Source organism: Panthera tigris, chromosome A3, assembly GCF_018350195.1.
Source record: "Panthera tigris isolate Pti1 chromosome A3, P.tigris_Pti1_mat1.1, whole genome shotgun sequence".
Classification (NCBI taxonomy): Eukaryota; Metazoa; Chordata; class Mammalia; order Carnivora; family Felidae; genus Panthera; species Panthera tigris.
The window spans coordinates 114,845,167-114,863,839 of NC_056662.1; the positions used below are offsets into that span (position 1 = coordinate 114,845,167).

The window sequence follows — 18,673 nt, forward strand, 5'->3', positions numbered from 1 at the left end:
TTTTAAACATGGCAGTGAAGGCTATCAACAGTTCTTTCTAAGACAATGTCCTTTCCTGACTAAAACAAATTCAGTCTCTGCCTTGTAGGCAATGGGGATTTACTTGCACTATCCAGTTTATTACACAATTATAAGGCTTAATATTTTCTAACAAACATGTATAGCTTTGCAAATTAGGAAACACTGATTACTCCTAAATAGTCCTAAGAATTTAAATGTAAAAAACAGGAGTTACCTGAGAGTGGGCAGAAAGCCTTACATATATAAATTGAACTCAAAAAACATGCCTCAAAGATTGAAAAGAAAAAATAGTTGACTCTATATAAACATATATATGACAAATATTAAACTCAAAAAAAGGGAGCTCAACAAAGCAGTAAATTGACAAACTGAAAAATAATCTCCTATGGAATTAACTCAAAATTTCCTTTTCTAAAATAACTATCTTTAATCTAAACATTATGTAATATACTATGATTCTAATTATTTATCTTAGCTTACAGGGGGAAATGTTAGTTACCATTAAAAACAGCAACGAAGAGGGGCTCCTGGGTTGCTCAGTCGGTTAAGCGTCTGACTTCGGCTCAGGTCATGATCTCATGGTTTGTGAGTTTGAGCCCTGCATCAGGCTCTGTGTTGACAGCTCAGAGCCTGGAGCCTGCTTTGGATTCTGTGTCCCTCCCATCTCTCTGCCCCTACCACACTCATGCTCTGTCTCTCTCTGTTTCTCAATTATAAATAAATGTTAAAAAAAAATTTTTTTTTAAAAACAGTAATAAAGAATGTCTTTGTTAGAGATATTCAAATGTCATCATTCAACTAGGAGATAAAAATAAGAATTTTACTTGGAACAAAGGAGTGTGAAACACTAAAGAAAGTGAACACTGAGAACTACTTATGACCAATGGAAATATGTGCTTATTCAAGACAGAAAGCCAATTCTGAGCCTCTATTAAACCAAACTTCTACAAAAATCACTCTTTCTACTTTAGTATACCACTAATGCAAGGTTTGAAAAGGATAACACTGCACAGCATGCCTCCTTAAAGATAGGAAAACCTGGCAGAGGAAAGATAAGAGGTGCAAATTCCATTTACTGGAAACCCAGTGCGTGCCTCAGGAAGTTCCCAAGGGTTGTGCAAATGTTAGCCATGCATCTTTCTAGTCAGTTTAGATCAGCTAAGGGGTGACCAAACTAGATGAAATCAATCATGCAAAGAAAACATCTGCTGATAATTTCTAAAGTGAGTGCTTTCCAATAGTCATATGTATCTCTTATCACAATGCTTTCCATGGAAAATATTCAAGTATTCACTGGAGAAAGATCAGCCTAAGTAGAATTATTATCAAAAAATACTTCTGGGGCGCCTGGTTGGCTCAGTTGGTTGAGCATCCGACTTCGGCTCAGGTCATGATCTCAGTTTGTGGGTTCGAGCCCGGTATCAGGCTCTGTGCTGACAGCTTGCTCAGAGCCTGCAGCCTGCTTCAGATTCTGTGTCTCCTTCTCTCTCTCTGCCCCTCCCCTGCTCATGCTCTGTCTCTCAAAGATAAATAAATGTTAAAAAAAAAAATTTTTTTTTTTTTTTTTTTTAAATACTTCTACCAGGCCGCCTAGGTGGCTCAGTCAGTTAAGCATCTGACTCTTGATTTCAGCTCAAGGTCATGATCTCAGTTTGTGAGTTCCAGCCCTGCATTGGAACCCAGGCAGGTGTGTGGAGGCTAATATGGATTCTCTCTTCCACTCCTCTACCCCACCTCTCTCTCTCTCAAAATATAAATAAATTAATTAATTAAATAAACAAACAAACTTCTACCACACGGCAGTCTGTTAGTTTGGATAATTTAATTAGTCAGGTTCTAAAATACTTCCTGCTTAACTGAGAGATTACTTTTTAAAAATTTAACACATACACACGATTTCTATGGCAAAATATCTGAAAAATTATGTCTGTAAATAAATTTAAGTTTGCTAAAATTTAATTTACCACACATTTATTTTTAATTTTTTTAAAATATTTATTTATTATTGAGAGACAGAGACAGAGCGCAAGCATGGGAGGGGCAGAGAGAGAAGGAGACACAGAATCCGAAGCAGGCTCCAGGCTCTGAGCCGTCAGCACGGAGCCCGATGCGGGGCTCGAACCCACAGACAGCAAGATCATGACCTGAGCAGAAGTCGGACACTTAACCCACTGAGCCACCCAGGTGCCCCTAATTTACCACACATTTAGCAAAATGAAATACTATTTGATAAATAGTTCAATTTAATTATTTAAAAATGTAATCACTTTTTAAAAATATCTGGCAGGGGTGCCTAGGTGGCTCAGTGTTTTGAGCACCTGACTCCTGATTTTGGCTCAGGTCATGATCTCATGGTTTGTGGTATCAAGCACCTTGTTGGGCTGCCAGCCAGAAGCATGGAGCCTGCGTGGGATTCTCTCGTTCTCTCTCTGCCCCTCCCCTGCTCGCGCTTGCTCTCTCTCAAAATAAATATATTTTTTTAAGCGTCTGGCAAATATGTTACTAAATCATACACACTTGAGCAAACATTCACATACTGGAACATGCTGGTCATACCAGTTTTAGTCATATTAAAATTTGATGGCTAAGATTTAGTAAATTTATGGATAAGCTTCAGCATTCCCCTAAGCTTGTGGACAAAGAAACAGAAACTACATCTGCACTAGGGATTCTATACTGCACAACACAGCTCTTGCCCATAATACTCTTCTAGTGCTACTATCTTAAAATTACAATTTAAAAAATACTGGTTAATAGTAAAGCTAAGAGGGGCACCTAGGTGACTCAGTGAGTTAAGAGACTGACTTCGGCTCAGGTCATGATCTTTGTGGTTCATGAATTCAAGCCCCGTGTCAGGCTCTGTACTGACAGCTCAGAGCCTGGAGCCTGCTTTGGATTCTGTGTCTCCCTCTCCCCCTGCCCCTCCCCCACTCTCTCACACACTCTCTCTCTCAGAAAATTAATAAACATTAATTTTTTTTTTAAATAGTAAAGCTAAGAGGTATAAGACACTGAGAAAACACTAAAAATTTAAACTAGGAGTCTCAAATCTAGGGCCACAGAGTACAATGAAAGCCCATAAAGTAAATCAACTTAAAAAAAAAAAAAAGACATGAAAAATCATTATTTCCAAATGAGACCTATATGATTCAAAAAAACAGACTTGGGGGTGCCTGGGTAGCTCAGTCGGTTAAGCATCCAACTTTGGCTCAGGTCATGATCTCATGGCTTGTGAGTTCGAGCCCTGTGCCGGGCTCTGAGTCTGGAACCTGCTTCAGATTCTGTCTCTGTCTCTCTGCCCCTCCCCCGCTCATGCGCGCGCGCACGCGCACGCGTGCTCTCTCCCTCTCTCTCTCTCAAATATAAAATAAAACATAAAAAAAAAATTTACAAAAAGACAGACTTGGGAAGTTACAATACTCACTCCAACAACACTACGCTTAAAATATTTTTCAAACTCCTTTTTGAGAAATTCCTATAAAACCTTTAGCACATTCTAGTGATCATCCTCAATGAATGGCAACAAATCTTCAAACTTGGAAAGCCGTTTTGAGGTTTTCGAGCAATTTAGGAGTCACATCCTGCTATAGAGAATATGATGAATCATCAAGAAACATAATACATGGTTGATTGAAAATGAGATGTAAACATAAGGCAATGACAATTTTCTTGTGAGACAACCCTGGAAGGATAAATCCTCCCAAAATGCTCTGAGTAATTTCTCACCTAGATGTCAATGGAAGTCAATTTCACAGTTAAACATCATTTAGTCCAACTCTCTCATTTTACCACTAAAAAAACAAAGTGTCTAAAGGTGAAAGAAACTGCCCCAAACCTCACTATTTAGAGCCAAACTAGGGACTTAAAGTGAGGTCTAATTCCTAGTTCAATATTCTTTCCCATACACCACACTGCCTGTTGTCTTCAAGGTTTGCGAAAAGAAAAGCAGAATTGCCTTTAAAATCCATTAAGGGTTTAATTAAAGAGCACCTGGGTGGCTCAGTTGGTTAAGCATCCAACTCGGTTTCGGCTCAGGTTATGATCTCAGTTTGTGGGTTGAAGCCCCATGTCAGACTCTGTGTTGCTGGTGTGGAGACTTCTTGGGATTCTCTCTGCCCCTCCCGCATGTGCACATGTGCGCACTGTCTCTTGCTGATGTAACAGTTTTTCAAACTTTCCTTATTTTCGATTACCTAGAAAGTAAAAAACTAAGATCCCAGACGGGTCTTATTCCAGAAGATGCTTCTTAACAACTCTCCTGAACAATCTCCTATAATCCAAACTGCCTGTCCTTAGAATTTAAGGAAGCCTGTGTGTTGGTCAGTGCAGTGGGCCTGAATTGGCAGACCAATCACATTTGGAAAGTAAGATCCTACAATAATTTTTTTCTAGATAACTGCATTAATGCAGGGTATAATCAAAAGAATTTATGAATGAGCTGTCATGGTATGTAAGACCAAGTGACTGCAAAATATAAGTAATATTCCCAGTGACAGGACCAAACAGGCAACATGATTGCTTCTTTTTAAGTGGCCATACTAGCTTTCCACACTACTATGGAAAAACAGAGGATTTTTTAAATATTCAAAAAATTTCTACTTGCTTTCATTTAATGGAAGGAGTGCTTATAAAATATTATTAAATTTCTTACATACATTTTAGGATTAAGTTGTAGCCAGTGCTAATCATAACATGTCTGGAAAAAAATTTAACCTACATGGATTAAAATTCTATTTATAAAGGAAAAGTCCAAACCGCAGAAACAGTGCTTAGTTTAGAACAAGAACATGTACATAACTGGCAAACGCAATCCCTGTTTAGATGTCTCTCCTACTGAAACACTGTAATTACAAAAAACCAAAATGAATTTCTAAGTGTTTCAAGATGAAATAGTCCTTGCATAATTTCCAAGGCTTATAATTACTTTCCTGAAAAGGTAAATACTCCAAGTTTTAATTTAATAGAATACTAACTCTAGAAGTTAACACAGATTAAACATTTAACTCTACAGTGGAAGCCACCTATGAAATTCAGAAGCTCTTAAAATTATTTTATTTCATTTCATTTCATTTTTCAGAGAGAGCACACGAGTTGGGGAGAGGGGCAGAAGGAGAGAGAGAATCTCATTCCACTCAGCGTGGAACCAACGCAGGGCTAGATCCCACGACCCTAGGATCAGGGCCTGAGCTGAAATCAAAAGTCGGAGGCTCAAATGACTGAGCCACCCAGGTGCCCCTGAAATTCAGAAGCTTTTAAATGAACAATCGAATGGTAACCAAAGGAAAAGTACTGGGAGGCTAAAGGCCAATGCTAACCTCCTACAGCCACTTAAGGGAGTGGGGTAGGGTGAGGGTGGGGGAAGCACCCCCACCCCCAAGTTTGCTGAATGGATTTTTAAGATTCCTCATACACGTCAAGGAAAATGCATCACAGTGCATGGTCCCTCACTTCCCATTTCCTCTTCAGTCAACTAGAGTCCAGCTTTCAGCCTCTACCTTTCCACTTAAACTACTTCAGGAAAAAAGTCCGCTTTCTTAATTTTTTTTTAATGTTTATTTACTTTTGAAAGAGAAACAGAGTGTGAGCAGGGGAAGGGCAGAGAGAGAGGGAGACACAGAATCCGAAGCAGACTCCAGGCTCCGAGCTGTCAGCACAGAGCCTGACGCAGGGCTTGAACTCACAGACCACGAGATCATGACCTGAGCCCAAGTCGGACGCCCAACTGACTGAGCCCCCCAGGCGCCCCACAAAAGCCCACTTGTCACGCTGCCAAGTCCAATGGCCACTTCTCTGTCCTCGCTCTACTCCACCTCTCAGCATTCCACATGAATGGCCACCTCCTCCTTGAAATGCTAGCCTCTGCTGGCTGTTGTGACACCATTCTCCTGGTCTGCCTCTGACCTCGCTGGCCCCTCTCTCCTGGTCCCCTTGGTTGGCTCCTCCTCTCCTCTATGGGACCTCTAAATGCTGGGGCTTCCTACCACTGGGACACTGGTCATCTTCTCTCCATCCTCTTTCCCCTCCCTCCTTCCTCTCCATTATCCCCGTGCTAACCTTTCTGAAAGGTATTTCCAACCCAACCTTCTCCTCTTGAGCTCCAGGCTCTCAGATTCAGCTGGTTACCTGACACCTGGGTGTTTAAAAGTTCTGTCAAACTGAACACATCCAGAATAAATATCATTATTATTCCTGTCCCTTCCTCTCTGTCCACTCAGCAATCATTTTTCTCCATCTCTGTAAATGGCATCAGCATCTACCCCAATTCTCTACCAAGAAACCCAGGACTTACCTTTCATTCTTTCCTTTCCCTCACACTCCCAAAATCCAATAAAATCAGCAAGTGTTCTGTCAACTTTATCTCCAAATGTACATCCTAAATCTAACATTTTGCATCAATTGCCATTGCCACCACCTTAACCCAGGCCATCATCATCTTTTGATTGAACTATTACTGACTTCCTCTCTTTCAGTCTTGGCCAAACCATATCCCCACCTACAGCCAGTCCTTTCTCTGTACTGTGGCAAAATAAAACAAAACAAAAACAAACAAAAATGGGAACCTGATTATCATTTCCCTGTTTAAGACCCTTTAATGGTTTTCCACTGAGCCTAGAATAAAAATTAAATTTTTACCCAAAATCTACAAGTCTTACCTAGGTTGGCTCCCACCCTCACCTTTCCAAGTATATCACCTCTCATTCCCTTTTGCCCACATTCCAAGGGCTCTCTCCCAGCTGGTTCTCTCACAGGCTACTTCCTGCTTTGGGGCTTTGTGCAAACTGACCACAATGCCTAAAATGGTCTTTTCAGACTTTGGCTTAACTACCTTCCTTTCTTCTTTTTAGGTGTCAACTTAGCGTTGTCCCCTTAAAGAAGCTGTCACTAAGGCTGACCTAGTTAGTAGTAGTTAGTAGTTAGCAGTTAGTAGTAGTGAGAGCACTACTTTTTCTCCTGCCTCAATCCTGATCGCATCTTTTATGACTCTCATTACAACTTGCGGTTACTTTGTTCATTCATCTGTTTTCCTGTTTTAGGCCTGAAACTCCCTCCAGAATTTTAGTTTTACAGTTTTATGGTTGTGAGAACTGTACTGATACTGCTCACGATTATAGCCTCAGCATAAAACCCAGCACACTCGGAAAGAGCTCAATTACTACTTGCTGAATGGCTTAGTATAAAAAATGGGGAAGATCAGATGAACTGCGACTGCCATTTTATGTTTTTTCAGGAATCCAAAAGCGGGTATAAATAAATATGGTTGAGCTGATCACAATGTCTTTCAATTCTTGCTCCTTTTATTGTTTTTGAATTTATACGGAGTCCTTTCTATTTAAAAGTTATAACCATACAAGAAATACAAGTAATACAAAAAAATAACAGAAAAAATGTCATCTTACATTCAGAGAGTATTTCCTAGTCTCCAACATGTTTTCCAATGTTTACTTCAACTGAAATACAGAAAGCAGGTATTATTTCCACCTTATAGAATCATTAAGACTCAGGGAAGTCAATGAATTGCCCAAAATAATTTTTTTAGTGTCACAGCTGAGGTTTTGAACCTTGTTCAAACCTTGTTTCTTTTACTTTTTTTTTTTTTTTGTATTCTGTTTTAGTGCACAGTCTCAGCCTTTTTTAAACTGAAGCACACAGTAAAGCACAGTGAAGGGCACAACTCCTACGAGTATACAGTTTGATGACTTTTTACAAAGCATACCCAGATCAAGACACAAATTACTGCAACCCAGAAGCCTCCTTCATGCATGCTCCCTCCCAATCATTAACTACCCCCAATCTGACTGTAACCACTATTTGACTCCTAGGACTATAGTTAGTGCTGTTTTTTAACTTTACTGAAATGAAATCAACAAGTATATACTCTTCTGTATCTGGTTACCTCAAAGTTATATGTGCAAGATTTATCCATATTAATACCTGTGGGAATGGCCCATTCTTTTCCATTGCTGTATAGTATTTAACTGTAAATATATACCAAAATTTATCTATTCTGTTAGATGTTAGAATGTTTTCCAGGTTTTAGCTATTATGAATAATGCTGCTAATGAACGCTCTTATTTTGTAGATGAAGAAGCTGAGGCCCAGAAGAGGAAAATGACTTAGTCAAAGAAACACAGCAATTGGGCAATCCAACTGGATCTCAGAAGGCCTGATTTCCCCTTTACTATGTGACATGATCAGCACTCAGAAGTCCATTTAAATCTTAAAAGGTATTTTTTAATGCTTACATAATACAAAACCAAGTTTTAAGTTACAAACACTATGCCAAATATTACTGTAGTATCTGGTTACCAAAGCTACTTCAATAAAAACTTTTTAAATAAATGTAATCTTCTCTAACTTGTGGCATTCGATGAGATTATGAGGTTTGGGGTAGAAGTCATTTATTTTTATACATATCACTATTCCAGAGAGATTTATTTAATTTACGGTCAAATAAAATTTTGGTTCCCAGATTAGAAATGTCTCAAATTAGTAATTCTGACAAAATATGGACAGAGACAACAGTCCCAAATTATGAACAGGTAGCATTCCAAAACTTTGCTTTTAAATCAGTGGTTTGGAATTCAGAATGCACTTTCTCATAGAAATTATATAATACACAGTAACCACATTTTCAGATCAGCCTGCAAAAGCCAACTTTACTTAAACATACCTAAAAATAGCGCTAGTAACAACACAGTCTTTAACTACTATGAACAAACACCTAACTTCAAATAATAATTTACAAAACTCTATCTTAATACCCCCCATCTCACGTTAACTCCTATCTCCCTGTCTTTTCTTCAAAATGCCTCTGTGACCAGCTTATGCCTATTTTTTAATCCCTCACCAATACTCTTCACTTTATGTTCCCAGATCCTGGGCCACAGAATTCAGACCACAACTTATCCCATAATTTCTACCCCTTAAGCAAGCCCTTGAGATTTTCAATGCTATAAAAAACTCTGGGAGGAGAAAGACAAAGAGAAATGAGGTAGGGGCGGGGGATCACAAAATCTCAAGAAACCCTAAAAAGTAGGTCTGTTTTCACCAGAAAGCACAATCACATGGAATTTTTCTAAGTTCCTACATTCACTGAAATGTTCTTCACTGCAGCCCCATTCAGTCCTTCTGGACTTTTTAAAATCCTGGGGTGGGCAATTCCGAGCAACTCCCCTTCCGTTAGGAAAGCTACCTATTCCATTCCTTCTCACATTCTCTCTCATTTCTCACTCTAAATGGAAAGATAAAGGGGCATGTTGATAACATCAAGTCCTTAGGTCACACGGAACTAAAGGAGAGATGGTGCTTCGGGAGTATTCAGGCCATTAAGGTCACACTAATCTACAACATATTATATACAAGTTAGGAACCGCATACAAAAGTTTTGGAGCAAAGAAATAGTTTCAAAATGGATAACAAAGTTTCCAGAAATGAGAAAAATCTACCTTTATATCACAACATAACATTCCGTTTCTTGTGGCTCACCTTTTCTTTCCAATAATTATAGTGAAGATGTATCCTACATTGTCTCCGTACAACTAACACTGAACCTAGTATACCACAAATAGGTAGAATTCAGGGTAACAAAAAAACCAGATCCCAACTTGATGAAATTAATTTACCAACAAATGGAGAAGTCAATTTCTACTAAGTCTGGGTGAGGAAAACCAAAGGACAAGAGCTATATTAGCCTTGAAATCCAATGAAGATGATGATAAGTGGCCAAAAGAAACGTTAAAAGTCAAAAATGTCCTCAAAGAATTGTTAAGCACAAGAATGAGCACTGGAGTCTCTAAGCTTTAAATAATGGATGTTTTACAGGAGGTAAACTAGGAAGGAAAGACTGTATCATTCTCTCAAATAAGTCTTTAAAGTAAGTATGTAATGGGCCAATAACCTTAAATGGACTAAAAAAGTTAGGTGCAAACTATAAAACTACCATTTCTGTGACTGAAGGGAACAAGAAAGCACACATATTAAGTGTGGCAACGTAAAGATAATGTATCCAAAAGTAATCCGAGCTAGCTTGTTACAGACAACTAAATACCTCATCAGAGAACTGCCAACCTATAAACAATAACAGTGTATGTTTACCTACCCACTATTTAATATAAGCTGGTCCTTCCTGCTTTCACCACTTACTGTATGACTTTAGGCAAATTATTTAACCTCGCTGGGTCTCAATTTCTACATTGGTAAAATAGCACTAAAAATGCTACCTACCTCATCATTCATTACTGTGAAGCTTAAATGACATAGGGTAGATTCTGAGTAGCTCCAGGGACAGAGTAAATATTCAGCAAAGGTTAGCGACTATTGTTTTCTTCAAACTGGTATATTAAAAAGTTACTTGAAGTCACTTCACTAACACTACTTTTGAAAACTTCACAACCCTCAGGACAGTGCTAACACTATGTGGATGTTCAGTATTTATTGACTGAAGACTAATAACTCATATGGAATCTAGAACCTTGAAGTTGAAGTAGATTTTAGAAGTATCTGGAACAATTTCACTTACTTCAACAATAAGAGTCATGGGAAATTATCAAATATTTGCTTAAATATTTCCAGAGACAGAAACTTGCTATCTACAACAAGGCATACAGAACAATTCTAATTACCAGAATGTTCCTTTTGAAGTTCTCACTGTCCTAATTACTCTCATAAACTTCCTATCTGAACAGATGAATTCACTAGAGGGCAATATTAGGCAATATTAGGAGAAATCATCTATCAGAAAAAAATCATTCAACATTTATTCTGGCTGAGAGAAATACTGCACCCAGTTGTATAATACAAGTATGTTAATGTTTAAATTATTCATTTAAATATACACTAACATACATGTTCAGAAAGATTCAAAGAAAGGTTATAAAATCATTAATACTTAAATGTCCCTGGGAATAAGGTAAGTAATTCAGATTATCATAAAGCATGGGCTTTTTCCAATCCCACAACAAGGCCTCCCAACAATTTTAAGCAATTTTAATAATTACATGTTTATAAAAGAAAAGCATACAAAACCAGATTACATTTATTACTGCTCCTTGCAGCCATACTCTGAGTAACCACAGCTTTCCATGAAAGGACCCAGTGCCCAAAAGAAAATTATCAACTTCTTTAAGAAAATCCAAATCTGGACCTGTGTATAACCAATTATTTAAATGATCTAAAACCAAATTATTTTGAAATGCCCACATTCATTAACAAAGTGATGGTACAACTCTAAAGGTTCAGTTAGCTCCAAGACGGTCCCAAGAGGAAGAACTGCCCTCGAATACCCTCTGACTCCCACTCATCGTAATTCACAACATATGTTCACAGTGATACATGGAAAGAAAAAACAAGGAAAAAGAGGAATTGTTTATAGCACACCCTTCCACCTCATCGCATTCCCACCGTATGTGAAATTTCACAGCTCACATGCAGATTCCATCCCATCAGGTAGAGGGCTCCACAGAATCCTCTCACCCACAAGCCACTTGTGTCTCCACTTGCAATCCATTTCAGCATTCCTTTACTTCAGATCAATTTGCAGGGCTTTTGACTTTTTTCCCTCTGAACCAGTTATACCATTTGCCTGATTCTCTTATTATGAGTTAAATAAAATCTTTAACATAAGTTTATTTTTCTATCTGTGTAAATCACCATATCATCATTTAATGCACTAGTCAACGTTTTTACTATTGGTAAGACATTGTTCAATACGTAGATGTTGTTCAGTACTTAGATTATCAACACAAAAAATACTCCAAACAGTGAGTATAACTGGACTTTCTGGAAAGGCCCATCTCCCCATGTAAATTAATAAACAGGCTTTTGAGGAATCAATACCTTATGAATTTCATTGGCATGAATGAGGTCATGAGCTCTGGATGAAGCAAGGAAATCAGGTTTCAGAACCTGCAAAGCTCATGTTCAGAGTGTAGATGATGGTCAATCGAGTGAACAACCACCACAGTGAGGTGCTGTCCACTCACCTCCACTGGCCATTTAATGTTTCCCTTTAAAAAGTTAAAACAACCAAGAATTCATGTCAGAAGACAAATAAGTTGATAGTCTCTGCTCAATAAAAGGTTCTCAAAATGTGCCATCCCTTTGAATGTGTCCACATTCATCTACCCACCCATAAATGTAGATAAATGTTTATATCACTTCAGTAAAAATAGCAACACAAGAGTCTTTGTTTGGTTTCATAAATTATCAAGAATATAATCATGGGGTACCTGGATGGCTCAGTCTGTTAAGCGTCTGACTTCGGCTCAGGTCAATGATCTCACGGTTCACAGGTTCGAGTCTCGTGTCAGACTCTGTGCTGACAGCTCAGAGCCTGGAGCCTGAACCTGGAGCCTGCTTCATGAATTCTATGTCTCCCTCTCTCTCTGCCCCTCCCCCACTCATTCTTTCTCTTTCTCTCTCTCTTAAAAATGAATAAAACATAAATATAAATACAAATATATATACATATATGCATATTATATATATATTATATATTATGTATATATATACATATTTTGTATATTTGTGTGTGTGTGTGTGTGTGTGTATATATATATATATATATATATGTATATATATATATATATATATATATATATATATATAAAATGATGGACGGGTGCCTGGGTGGCTCAGTCAGTTGAGCATCCGACTTCAATTCAGGTCAGGAACTCACAGTTTGTGAGTTGGAGCTCCACATCAGGCTTTGCGCCAATAGGGCAGAGCCTGGATTCGCTGTCTCCCTCTCTCTGTACCCATCCCACTGCCTCCCTCCCTCCCTCCCTCCCTCCCTGTCTCTCTCTCAAAAATAAACATTAAAAAATAATATAATTATAGAGAATTATAAAGGGAAGTAAAGAAATAAGAAGCATACTGATAACAGGGTCAAAGCAGATGTTCCAAATTCAAGTGATCTAAGTCAAGAGAATGGGTGGTTTCTAAACTCACCGGATTCTTCTCCATCTACATGCTCTCTTTACCCCAAAGACACTAAAATTAAAAAAGCATCATAATAGATATCAACCTCTTCTACTAATTACAATGTGATGGCTAATTTTATGGGCCAATGTGGCCAGGGACAACGCTGTTTCAGGATGTGTCTGTGAGGGTGCTTCCAGATGAGATTAGAATGTGAACTGGTGGACTCAGTGAAACAGATTGCCCTCTCCAATGTGGGTGGGCATCGCCCAATATGTTGAGGGCCTGAATAAAACAAAAAGCAGAGGAAGAGGAACTCACCCCTTTTTTGCCTACCTCACTGAGCTAGGTAGGGCATCTCATCTTCTGTGGCCCTAGGACTGGGATTTACACCCTCAGCTCCCCTGGGTTCTCAGGCCTTCAGACTCAGACTGAATGACACAACTGGCTTTCCTGAGTCTCAGTCTTGCAGAGAACAGATCATGAGATTTCTCAAACTCCATAACCAGGTAAGCTAATTTTTCATAAATCTTTCTTCCTACTTCCTCTCTCTCTCTACACACACACACACACACACACACACACACACACACACACACACGTATGTGCATATATATGTAATAATAAATAACATTACATTACATTGTATTACATTATAAAACAACATATAAATAATAAAAAACAAATATACATAAATACATTTTTAAAATGGAGATATATATAAATATCTATCTTCTACTGGTTCTGCTTCTCTGGAGAACCCTGACTAAAACATACACACACACACACACACACACACACATCCTGCTCTTGTTCAGAACAGTCTCATTTATTTTATATTTATATACATTTTTATTATATATATTTATATATGTGTATGTTTATAAATATATATAGGCAAACTATCTTCCAAGAGGAAACACCTGCCCTCCATTGACTGCTGAGGCCATGGATATACTACTATAGGTCAAAAATCAACTATATTCAGACACAACAAATCATTACACTATGTTTTATACTCCAGAGAGGTTGGAGAGAAGGATATAATTTGTTTAACGCAAAAAAAAAAATAGTTTCAGGCAACACAATGATTCACAGATAATCTTTCCTCTTCCTTATCTTTGATTTAAAAGTCTCACTTAATGCATTAGCTAAACATGGCACAAAAGATTCGGGACAGGGAGGGAGGGGGAGTTGCTGGCAAGACTTAAAGAAGCAAAATTATCTAATAGGACTCTTGGGTTCTTTCCCAAAACTATTTAAGAAAACTGAAAATATCTGAAATGAGTAAAAAAGGTAATATCTCCTGCCTCTCTACAAAACAATACTTCCAAGACCTGGTCTATCAAAAATATTTTGCACAGGGGCGCCTGGGTGGTTCAGTCAGTTAAGCATCTGACTCTTGATCTGGGCTCAGATCGCGACCTCACAGTTTGGTTTGCGAGTTGGAGCCCCATATGGGGAAGTGCCCCCCCAGGACGGAGGCTGCCTAGGATTCTCTCTCTCTGCCCCTCCCTAACTCTCTCAAAATAAATAAATAATTTCTTTTTAATTTGCCCAAAACCTATCTGAATGCCATTAAAATATCTATAGAAAATTCAAGTAATAAGGCAGTTTACCAAATGCAAGAACAGTATGTATTATAACTCTAAGGGCACTTCCATTTTGATAAGAAGAAGAAAAAAAAGTTTCCATTTTTCTGAGCAATTTCTGATGTAGCCATTGGTCCATGATCCTTATCCTCTTGTGTAAGCCTCAGGGAACACAAAACAAAACAAACAAAACTAATATTTATGAACATGTATTTCAAATCAAGAAAAAAAATTAACACATGAAAAACTTTAAATTTAGAAGTCTCAATATGTACTTTTTCACATGCCAATAATAAAAGTGAAGCCTTAGAAGTAGATTTAACTGTCAACTGCAACAGTTCAGGGTGTAAAACCCTATACTCAATGAGGAGGTCTGAAGGCCCTGTCTCCTTTTTTCCCCTTTACCATAAATGTTTTCTGTATATTCCTGACCATGTAACCACTAAATACAAAAATTACTAACATGTAAAAACTACTTCTGTTCTCAACTTTGAGACTACTTCCCATAAACTGGCAAAATTTTTAAATTGGCTTCAAGTTTTGCAATTAATTCCAATTAGAAAAATTTGTTTAACTTAAAAGAAAAACAAAGGCATTTATGAAAAGCCCACGGCTAACATCATACTTAAGAGTGAAGGACTGAAAGCTTCCCCCTAAAATAAATCTACAGATTCAATGTAATCTCTATCAAAATTCCAAAGGCCTTTTTTTTGCAGAAATAAAAAAGCTGAACCTCAAATTCACATAGAATTACAAAGCATTGCAAGTAGCCAAACAGTACTGAAAAAGGAGAACAAAGCTGAAGGATCACACTTCTCGACTTCAAATCTTACTACAAAGCTTACAATGATCAAAACAGTGTGCTATACAGGCATAAGAAGAGACATGCAGACCAACGGAACAGAACTGTGAGAATACAGAAATAGACCCATACATCTATGGTCAACTGATTTTTGACAAGGATGCCAAGACCATTCAATGAGGAAAGAACAGTCTGCAATAAATGGTGGTAAGTGGACATCCACATGCAAAAGAAGGAAGTTGACCTCTCTATCATACCCGTGGACAAAAATTAACTCAAAAGGATCAACAACTTAAATGCAAGAGCTAAAACTAAAAAACTGTTAGAAGAAAACACACAGATCAATCTTCATGACTTCAGATTTGACAATGGATTCTTAAATATGACTAAAAGCCCTAGCAACAAAGGAAAAAAAACAGATAAATTGGACTTAATCAAAATTTAAAACTTTTGTACATCCAAAGGATACTATCAACAAAATAAAGACAACCCACAGAATAAAAGAAAATGTTTGCAAATCAAGGGTTTAGTATCCAGAAAGTAAGCAACTCTCATAACTCAACCACAAAAAGACAAATAACTTTTTAAAAAGGACAAAGGATGTGAATAGACCTTTCTCCAAAGAGGACATACAAATGGTCAACAAGCACATGAAAAGATGCTCACATAGTCTTTGCCATTGGAGAAATGCAAATCAAAACCACAATGAAATAGTACTACTTACTCCACAAGGATGGCTATAATTTTTTAAATGGGAAATAACAAGTAATGGTGAAAAACATGGAAAATTTGGAACCCTTAAACATCGCTGATGACAGTATAAAATGGTGCATGTGCTGTGGAAAACAGGTTGACAGTTCCTCATATATAGAATGACTATATCACCCAGCAATTTCACTCCTAGGTATTTACCAAGGACTAGAAACAGGTTCTCAAACAAATACTTGTCCACAAATGTTTATAAAAGCAACATTATTCACCATAGCCAAAAGGTAGAGACAACTTAAATGCCCATCAATGGAGGAATGGCTAAACAAATTGTGGTATATACACAGGAAATACTACTCAGCCTTAAGGATGAATCAAGTACTAATATATGCTACAATACGGATGAACCTCAAAAACATTACATTAAGTAAAAAAAGTGAGACTCAATAAGTACATACTATATGATTCTATTTATATGAAATATCCAGAACAGGCAAATTCATAGAGACAGAAAGCAGATTTGGGTTGCCAGGGGCTGGGGAAAAAAAGAGAAGTATATGCTTCAAGGTACAGGGTTTGCTTCTGAGATAATGAAGTGCTTTGGAACGAGAGAGAGGTGGTGGTGGCACAACACTGAATGTACTAAATGCCACTGATTTGCTCACTTTAAAATATGTCAATTTCACCTCAATTAAAAAAAAATCAACAGACTAATACCAAATGTCATACATAGCCTTTTTTCCAAGTGTCCACAGTACAGGTCATTTATAAAAACTGATAGTCTGGGGCACCTGGGTGGCTCAGTTGGTTAAGCATCCAACACTTAAAATCTCATTGTCCAGAGCCTGCTTGGGATTCCCGCGCCCCCCCCCCCCAAAAAAATAAATAAGAAAACTTAAAAAAAAATGATTATCTTTTAAGCCATAATTTTACAGGGCACATTTTCCAATTTTATTTATTTATCTTGAGAGAGAGAGAGAGGGCACAAAGGAGGGGCAGAGAGAGAGAATGCCAAGCAGGCTCCGCAATGCCAACACAACACAGAGAATGATGCAGGCCTCAATCTCACAAACCCTAAGATCAAGACCTGAGCCAAAATCAAGAGTCAGATGCTTGACTGAGCTACCCAGGTACCCCACGTTCTTCCTTTTTAAATGGGAGGCCACATGACCAATAAAGTGTTACTGGTCAGAAACCAACGGATCCAATTCAAACTCTACAGAATACAGGAGACTGAAACGGTGTAGTGAGTCACATACAAAGAAGACTTTTAAAAACATACTCAGGGCGCCTGGGTGCCTCAGTTGGTTGGGCATCCGACTCTTGACTTTGGCTTGGGTGGTGATCTCAGGGTTCCTAAGATCGAGCCCCATGTAGGGCTCTATGCTGACAATGAGGAGCCTGCTTGGGATTCTCTATCTCTCTCTCTCTCTCTCTCTCTCTGCCCCTCCCCACTCGCGCTCTCTTTCTCTCTGGCACTCTCTCAAAATAAATAAATAAATAAAAATGTAAGAGAAAAAACAAAAAATATATTCATCCAAATTTACCCAACATAAAGAATGCTATCTCCTTCAGACTAGTTACTTTGAATATACTTATTCTGCTGTTGCACTACTAAAAATACTTTCAAACTTGTATAGTTTGAAATATCCTTTGGTCAGCTCAGGTGACAAACAAAAAGGTAATTCTGAATTGTATTTACACCTTATTTTTAAATAAAACTGGTATTAACCAACATGATCACCTGACCTGATCACCTAGGTTGGCCCTAAGTTAATTACAAACAACTCTAACTTCATAGAATAAAGTTTTAGCACAAATTCAGTTACTTAACTCAATACACTAAAACTTTTGAAGACATGTCGTGTCTTCAGATCTGCATTTGTCAAAGTAGATCCAGGCTTCGGAAAGGGTCCCCCTCCAGATAAACTGAAGCATTCACTGCCATCAACACCACCTTTCAGTACATGTCCATCACCCTTCTCCTTTCCTTTCTACTCACAGGCTTCCTACCTAGAAGGGTCCTCTCCCCAGCCAATTACCAAAATCCTACCATCTCTTCAAGACCATACTCAAGTAACATCTGCTCCATGAATTGCTCTTTTGAATTCCAGAAATATTTCATGATCTGTACTGCTCACTTGGTCATCACATGCTATTTTTATACTGACATCTTTTAATATATTCTGGCTTTTCAATTATAGTTTTTAAGGAACTGGAAAATGTATCTTCTATCTCCAATGCAATTCACTGGAGATACACACTGAGTGGCCCACCCAAGAAACACAAGAGGTGTTTGTTTTCATCTGTTCTATATAAAGACTAGGACAGTATTATTAGCCTGGACCTGATGAAATGTAGTGAGTCTTGAGTAGCTGCCTAAGGAGTGTGGGTTCCATCCTACCATAATGGAGAATTGCAAGTTCCTGAGCTCCACAGTGATGTAGAAAAAGCAGTCCTCAGTCCACAGCTGCCAGAGGGGGAGCTGGTAAAGTTCCAACCCTTCAATCAAGAAGGAGCTCAGCAAAAAGGGTTAAGTAGGGACTCTACAATCAGAAGGCACTGAGTGTGCCGCTGCCAGCTCAAGGACTCTGGGCAAGCTATAGGACTTTTTAGAAGCTTCACTTTCAGG

General features: G+C 38.1%; 1 protein-coding gene across 4 annotated transcripts in view; it reads right to left on the reverse strand.

The window, feature by feature from the left end:
- LCLAT1 (lysocardiolipin acyltransferase 1) overlaps window positions 1-18,673 on the reverse strand; it is a 181,202-nt gene that overhangs the window by 143,593 nt on the left and 18,936 nt on the right. The window contains exon 2 of one of the 4 annotated variants that reach the window (XM_042982227.1): window positions 7,419-7,469. The exons of the other annotated variants lie outside the window; for them this stretch is intronic. The gene's annotated coding sequence lies outside the window, so the exon portion shown is untranslated. The remainder of the gene's footprint in view (window positions 1-7,418; window positions 7,470-18,673) is intronic. 4 annotated transcript variants of the gene reach the window in all.